The 8,692-nt window shown below is 37.3% G+C and overlaps 1 pseudogene; it reads left to right on the forward strand.

The window, feature by feature from the left end:
- Positions 1 to 3,020: 3,020 nt before the first annotated feature.
- Positions 3,021 to 4,106, forward strand: LOC102840592 (annotated as a pseudogene).
- The last annotated feature ends 4,586 nt before the right edge of the window (positions 4,107 to 8,692 follow it).

Below are 8,692 nucleotides of genomic sequence, written 5' to 3' on the forward strand. Positions count from 1 at the left end.
ATAAATATGGTTAATGAATACAACTCTGGCACACACCTTTCCTGATTTTAAACTATTCAGTGTCCCCTTGTTCTGTTCGACATGATTGCCTCTTGATCTATGTACAGATTCCTTATGAGCACTATTAAGTATTCTTGATTACCAATTCTTACATTGCTTCTCATCATCCACACAGTTGAAAGCCTTTGCATAGTCATTAGAGGACAGGTAAACATCTTTCTGGTATTCTCTGTTTTCAGCCAAGTTCCATCTGATGTTAGCAATGACATCCCTCATCTGAATCTGGATTGAACCTCTGGCAGTTTCCTGTCAATGTACTGTTGTAGCCATTTTTAAAATTATCTTTAACAAAATTTTACTTGTATGTGATATTACTGATATTATTTGATGGATTGTACAAAGTTTGAATGTAAGGAAATTGAAAGTTGTCTTAGATTCGTATTTTATATAATCCAAGTTTCAATTATTAATGGATGCTTTCAGCTGTTTCTCCTCATTTGAGTTGTGCCCCATCAGCAAATGAAGGTTCCAAAAGTTTTACGCCACTCAAATTATCATGGTCAATTCTATGTTGAGACAGCAATAGTATTTTCAGTGCCTTGCAACCTAAGGTGCTCATCTTATGGCACTATATTTGACAGAATAATGTTTCTATTCACAAATGTTTCTATATTCAATATTTGGTGCTAGCTGACAGTGTTCTACTTCTATTCCTAAGGTTTTCTGTGACAAACCATTCAGAAGTCATCTGCCTCTCTTTCTTCCTTGTCTGTCTTAGTCTGGAAGCTCAGCTGAAATCTGTCTACAGTGGGTGTATCCTGCTGGTATTTAAAATGCTAGAAGCATAGCTTCCTGCATCACAGTATGACAACCTACACACAAGTCATCATAGTATGACAAACAACAGAGTGGTGGCATATTACTGATAGAAAGAAAAAGTGAGATCATGGGTACAAATTGCTTAGCATCTAATCTATCACATAACTTCTAGCTATTGGTATTAGCTTTCTACTTGAAGAAATTTGTCACAGCTATTGTCTGAATTACAATACATGTTATTTCTGATAAGAGTTGTTGCTGTTGTTAAGTGCTGTCTAGTTGGGTCCACCTCACTGTGTTCCTGTATAGGGTTTCTGAATAGTGGCTGGTGAGTTTGAACCACCGACCTTGCAATTCAAGAAATCAAAATATGTAATGCATTAGGCAAATCTACATAAGATCTCTTTAAAGTGTTCAAGAGCAATGATGTTGGTTTTGAGGACTAGAGTGTGCCTTTCCCAAGTCATGGTATTTTTAATAGGCTCAGATTCCTGTGAAATTTTGACAATGAATAAGTAATATCATAGAAGAATTGATGTATTTGAATTATGGTGTTGGAGTTGTTATTGTTATTAGTGCCATCAAATAAATTCTAACTCGTAGCAACCCTGTATAGTGTTTCGTAGGAGTGGCTGGTGAGCTTGAATCTCTGGCCTTATGGTTCAAACTGACTTTGCAGTCCAGCGTATTAATCCACAGTGCCACACCAGGACTCTATATGTTGTTGGGGTATAATATTAAAAGCACCATGGATTGCTAGAACAAACAAATCTGTGTTAGAAGAAGTACAACCAAAATGCTCCTTAGAAGCCAGGATAGACTTGGTCTCTCATACTTCAGACATGTTATCAGGAGGAATCAGTCCCTGGAGAAGGCCATCATACTTGTTAATGTAGAGGGTCAGCAAACAAGAGGGAGATCCCTAACTAGATTGATTGGCACTGTGGCAGCAGTAATGAGCTCTACCACAACAGCAATTGTGTGGATGCTATGGGACCAGGGTCATTATGGGTTGGAGCTGGTTCGGTGACACCTAAAATCAACTCAAAGTTAATTATGTAAATTTTTGCTGTTGTTGTTAAGTGCTATCGAGTTAGTTCCCACTCAGCAACCCTGCATAAGGTTTCCGAGGAGCACCTGGTGGGTTTGAACTGCCGACTTTGTGGTTTGCAATCCAGTGCTGATCCTACAGTGCCACACCAGGAGTCTTAATTATATGAGGCAGGTAATATTATTATCTCTGTTTTCAATGTATCATACTACAAGTGAAAAACATTTTTGTAGCAATGCTGATAAGTAGTTATTTAAGCCAACGATCTATCTAATACTGAAGGTCTTGTTTTTGACCATGATGCCATATGACCTCTCATTAAAGTTGACATTGGAACAGAAGCATACTAGGTGATCTAGTTATTGATTTAAGCTGTTGCTGTATCAGCTCCCATCTCATGGTAACCCTATGAATAATGGAATGAAATGCTGCCTGATCCTGTGCCTACCCATGATGACTTTAGATTAGATTGTTACTATCCCTTGGATTTTCATTATTTGATATTTAGAAGTAGATTTCCAGTCTTCTCTCCCTAGTCCCTCTTACTCTGGAAACTTCATTGAAAATTGTCCAGCAACATAGAAACACATAGGAATCCACTGACTAATGAACAGTGACTATAGATAAGATAGGTTATGTAGTCCAGTCTCTTGCATAGAAAGCATTCTGGGTAATCACTCACCTGCTCTTCGATGTTCTATCAGTTGTTCTTGGGTTAAAGTATGTATTTGACATATTCTCATAAAGCTTCATTCTAACTTACCTGAAATAATATTTAGACAGTGTATCCAGATTTAGATTGGGTATGGTGGCAAGAAATAGTCCATGTGTTGTAAGAATCACTAGGTTTTAAATGATTAAACATTACAATAGTTTAAAACCTTCACTATCCATGAAATAGACAAAACAATAAAAATTAAATAGGTGCTAGGTAAACAAACTTCAATTAGCTGAGTTCAGTAATCCTATCTACTAAATATGAATATTCTGAAACTGATATAACTATAATTTAGTGTTCATATGCAATTTTGTGTTTGTAAACATTGCTATGCACATTTATTGCCTTATCATTATGAAAAATGTTAGTACTTTCAGTTCTCACTTATAAAAATAATAGTTATTTTCCTTAAGATTGACAACCTTAGATTAAATGAACACCTTTCAAACAAAATCTGGGAGGTAAGTATGCTGCTACACTTGATTTTAGACTCTAGAGCCTTAAAAGTATGCTACCAAGCACCAATTTGTTTTGCAAAATGTTGCTTAGCTGAATGACATGAAAGGCTGATGTTAACTTACAGCTAGAGAAGAGTAGTTCTTTAAGGTCATTATTAACAACAACCAGTGAATCCATTTTTGACTCACTAGAACTACTCTGAAGTATTTTCTAAAATGTAATCTTTACAGGAACAGATTGCCAAGTGTTTCTCCCATGGAGTGGGTTTGAACACCAGCCTTCATGGCTGTACCACCAGGGTTCCTCTTTATAGAAATCAGAGATTGAGCTTAAAATGGGAGGAATTTGTCTCCACTGTAGAAAAACAAGAAACTGAAACTCCACTTGCTACATCTCACTAAACAAAACAGCCAAAAGAGGAACCTGAGAATGAAGAGATGAGGAAAACAAGTCTTCTGAAGAAACCGTAAAAATAAGGAAAATCAGTCTATAGAAAAGGTGAAGAAAAAACAACAATACCTTCTTGGGCTACCTTTTCTGCTAGCCAGCTAGCCAGGGCCCAGAAATAAAAACCCATGGCTTCCTCCCCACATCCCAAGATAAATGCAATCCTAACTGAGGCCAAGAGAGTGATGCATTAGTGGTTGCTGTTTGAAAACTTGCCATCCATACTACCCTTCTCTGAAGCTGGAGAGGAGGAGTTCTCTGCTTAAATAAGCATTGAAAAGAGAATTAAATAGAGGAGTCATCTAGCAGGTTAAAGAAAAAGGTGCTTCTGGAAGTTTTATTCTGGTTCAGAAATTTGAAAATAACATGTCAGAAACCCAGAACTAGAAGATTTCTACAGTGGATCCAGAACCACAAGTAAAATTGGTTTATATGCTTCCACTGGCTTTTACTTACCTTTTTGAACCTGAAGAAGATTCCTACCACCTTATCAGAGAATATGTGTCTCAGCATTATCCTAAACTTAGAGTAGACATCAGGCCTCAGTTGCTGAAGAATGTTCTGCACATAGCAGTAAAGAAAGGCGAATTAGAAAAAATAACTGGCAAATGAGCTTAAGAGGAATTTCATATTAAAGTTAAAAGGCTTGGTTAAGAGAGAGAGAAATTATAATATTTGTAGGATCACCTGAATTCTGAGAGGAGAAACTAAGGGTTAGTAAAAAATTACCCACACTCTGACTGAAGAATTTAATTTAATTAACATTTAGAAAAGACAAATACATCATTTTTCTACATAATTTCCTTGCTTTTAAATACGCTTTTCCACCTGTCAACAAGCTTTCGTATTCTCTTATTTAAAAATGTTTGGGGCTGATCTGTGAGTCATGAATGCACTGCTGTCTTCACTTCTTAATCAGAGGTGAGTGTTCTTCCTTGAAGAACTGTTTTAGGGGACAAAACATGTAAAAGTCTGATGGAGCAAGATCAGGACTATAGGGAGGATGCTTTAACACATAAAAATGAAGTTTTTGCAACATGTCAGCAGTATGGGCAGAGGTGTGGGAACATGCATTGCCTTATAAGATTGCAATAACCTAGGATAGCAGTCCTCTTGGTTTAGTCTGAAGTTTAGGCTTCAACTCTTTAGTGGCCATCTCACTGTAATGAGCACTGTTGATTGTTGAAACATTTTCCTGATAGTGTTCCAATACTAACCCTTGAGAATCCCAGAAAACTGTGCTCCAGCATCAGTTTTCCAGCTGATGGATGATTTGAGCTTTGTCTTGGTTGGCAATTGAGGATGTTTCCATTCCATAATCTACCATTTACTCTCAGGCTGCTAGTGACGAGTCCGTATCTCATCACCAGTAATAGTTATAGTTTGTTGTTGTTGTTGTTGTTGTTGTTGTTTAAGAAACCCTTGTGGCACTGTGGGATATAGCACTGGACCACAAGGTCGGTTTGAACCATAAAGTTGGTGGTTCAAACGTACCAGTCATTCCTTGGAAACTCTATACAGGGCTGCTATGAGTCAGAACTGACCTGATGGTACTTAATATCTAGCTTCTTTGAATATTTCAGATGTACAAATGCTTCTGTTTATGCTCCTCCATGAGTTGTTTGGTATCCATTTCACATGAACTTTTGAAACCCAAGTCTGTCATGGATTTGCAGAGCCATGGTTGATTTGCAAATGATTTTCCACCTAATCTACTGTCACTCACCTATTCAAAAGAATCATTTCACAGGCAAGCTCAATGTTGTCATCAGCATGGATGTGGGAGGGCTTTTTAATATAACCAGAGTGTGGATAGTATTTGTCTCAACATCATAGTTTCAAAATGGTTGCATTTTAAGAGATCAATGTTTTCGATATCATATCAAACTACCTCTTTTAGGGTTTATTTTGGTGTGTATGTGTGGTGTGTGGAAGGCTAAGGTCTGGTCTGAGGAGAATTACAGTATTACTATTGAATAATAGAATCTATTCATTGACTTTTCATGGTCTAAAATTTTTACTGACAGGTCCCAGCAAATTTTGTTTATATTCACAAGTTTTTCTTTCTTAGAAATAAATAGATAAATAAAAAGTATCACCCTTACAGCTAGATGGAAAAAAACTCAATAAGAAAAGAAGATTTGTTATTCTCTTCATCCTCTTTCCATGGAATCATAATGCTCTTTGGCTGAATGAAAGACTAGGCCTATTTTCCTGCCAGGTCTTGGCTGCAAATCATATTTTGTTTTTCCACATGAATTCAGCCATTCCAATCCAAACAAGTGTTGCTATGATGGTGACATGTCCCCTGGATATTGTGGCTTAGCAGGCATAACTGTTTCAAGGTCCCCAGCTTGGAATCCTGCCTTCGTTATTCTCAAGTCCCTTATAGAAGCTGCATGTGTCACCATGGCTACCTGCTATCAGTTTCAGGAAAGGGAGTCTGCCAGCTCATGAACAAGTTCCCCACCATTATTAGAATGTCTCAAACTATAGCTCTAGAAGATACAAACTGACTCAGAGAAAATTTCCATTCCCTAATGTACTAGGGATTAGCTGCAAGATTTTTCACAAAGCTACCCAAAGCATAGCAAAAAACTAAGTAGAGTGTGTCTTCCACAGACCTGGGGACTATTTCCTGCTCCTTGTCAGAAGCTACCTTTGACACACGGTGCTCCAAGACTCATGCTATAGCCACCAACATGAGACAAATGGGAAAATAGAACTGTAGATAGTCTTACCATTGAAATTGTAATGTGACTGGTGGGTCTACTTTCTTAGAAAACAAATATTACAAAGAACATTATTTCCACATTGTTGTTGGTTTTAACAAATCTTCAGTCTATAGTCAACAGACCTTTTTCAAGTGTAGGCATCTGTTTTTTGGTGAACTATCTTGTTGATAGTAAACAATAAGGATAGAGGAAATAAAACAAAAGCAAAACTGAAAAACAGTAGTAACACATAGATTTGAGTCTTGGTTCTAACACCACTCAGCACTTTGTGACTTTGAACAAGTACATAGCTCTCTGAATTTATGTTTATCTTCATTTAAAATGGAGGTAGGTACAAATACTTGTTCCAGATTCTTTATGTTGTTGTAAAAACCAAACAACCTGATGTGTTTAGCAACACTTTGTAAACTGAAAAAATATTATTAGTCATGCTATTGGAGTGATTATTAAATCATTGATTGATTATATCTGGAAAATACATAAGTATTGCCTTTCTTAAAGTTGTCTAATCAAAGACCTGTGATCTCATATACTATTTTGAAGTACCATTTCTCTTACATTTTGTCCCTTTTTGTGCAGTATTAATTCTTGTATATTCACACTCTCCCCCCCTTGCTAAGACAATAGGTCCAAGGTCTGTCTCATAGATCCTTTAATATTTTACTTACCCATGAAAAATTTGTTTAAAATGTGCCTTCCAGGTTCCAAAACTTTGCTAGATGCTTGAAAAATAGGTGGCAATAAACTAGACATACTTATTACTTGCCTTAATATGGGTCATAGTTTAGTCAGGAAGAGAGTACAAAAGTCAGCAAAATGAAGTATGTGTGTAAGCAATTACTCTGTAGCATGATAAGTGCTATGAAAGGAAAGGAGGTTGTGTTGTAGGCCTCCTGGCTACAGGGATGTCTTTCCACCAGAAGTGGAAATTCATGAGTGGACATCATTAGTCAAAACAGCCTTCTCAAAAACTAAGTATAGAACAGTGAGCTTACCCACGTGATACAACTGAAAAATGCCTCTAAAAGTAGCCACTAGGATCATCTCTGCTAATGAAGTTGTTGTTGTTGTTGTTAAGTGCCATTGAGTCGGGTCCGACCCATAGCGACCCTGTACAGGGTTTCCGAGGGTGTAAATCTTTACGGGAGTAGAAAGCCTCATCTTTCTCCCGCGGAATGGCTGGTAGTTTCAAACCGCTGACCTTAAGGTTCGCAGCCCGATTCGTAACCAATACGCTACCAGAGCTCCTTGAAGAAGAGAGGCCAAACCACAGATTCTTTTGAACATAGAGGAAGGTTCTTACAGTGTATTTAACCTTGCCTCCTCATTTCACTTTGTTGGTCTGAACACTTGCCTTCTGAAATGAAGGAACCAAATGTGCGCTTCCTTGAGACAGTTATAGGCTGCTTCATTTTCATTGTTCCTTTTCTTATCCCCTTGCCAGAGGCTAAATTCCACTTTTATCTTATAACCCATAATTCACCAGATCACCAAGAGTTGCAAAATAGTGACTATAAACCTTGAAATCCAGTCAAGAAAGAACTTCTTTTCAAAAAGATGTCAAAGAGAAAGAAGCAATCAGAATGATATATGGAGTAAAATGTTCCGCTGCACGCTAGCCTCACCTCTATTGTAATTCATTCTGTCATTTAGCTTTAAAAAAATGATAATAATAATAATCTATGAGTAAAAATTCAGATAGGGAAATATATCGTTCCTGCCATTTGAATTTGATGTCCATATAGTAGCATTGTCTATTCTGGGGAGCAGCCAGGGATATATAGACCAATAACTTGATGTTCCTGATGATTGGTAGTATTTAAGCATTAATTTTTATCAAGATTATAAACACGTGACCCTTCTATCTTTAAGAGCCCTGGTGGCACTCCATTCCTAACTGAAAGGTTGGCAGTTGGAATCCAACATCCCCTCCATGGGAGATAGAATTGTTTCCATAAAGCCTTCCATCTTGGAACCCTATGGGAAAGTTATACTCTGTCCTATAGGATATTTTTAGTTGGAATCAATCCCACAACATTTGTTTGTTGGTTGGCCATTCTGTCGGGTTTTCATACTTTTGTGGGTTCTTATGGTAAAAGCTGTACCACTAGTGCCTCGAATAACAGTAAGGTTACCTATGATTGCCAGATTTCAGGAAAGCTTCCAGATTAAGACAGACTAGGAAGACTGCACAGGAAAACTACTTCCCAAATGATCTGTGAAAACTCTCTGGATCTATATAATATGTTGTCCAACACAGAAGTGAGGCTGGAGATTGCATAATACAATTTTACAAAGGCAATGACTTAGTCATTACAAATACCCTTTTATAAACAACATAAAATACAACTATACACATGGACCTCACCAGATGGAATACACAGAAATCACATTGACTACATCTATGAAAGAGTTCCATATCATCAGCTAAAGCAAAGTCAGGAACAGATTGGAACAGAACAT

This window comes from Chrysochloris asiatica, unplaced genomic scaffold, assembly GCF_000296735.1.
Source record: "Chrysochloris asiatica unplaced genomic scaffold, ChrAsi1.0 scaffold00058, whole genome shotgun sequence".
Lineage (NCBI taxonomy): Eukaryota > Metazoa > Chordata > Mammalia > Afrosoricida > Chrysochloridae > Chrysochloris > Chrysochloris asiatica.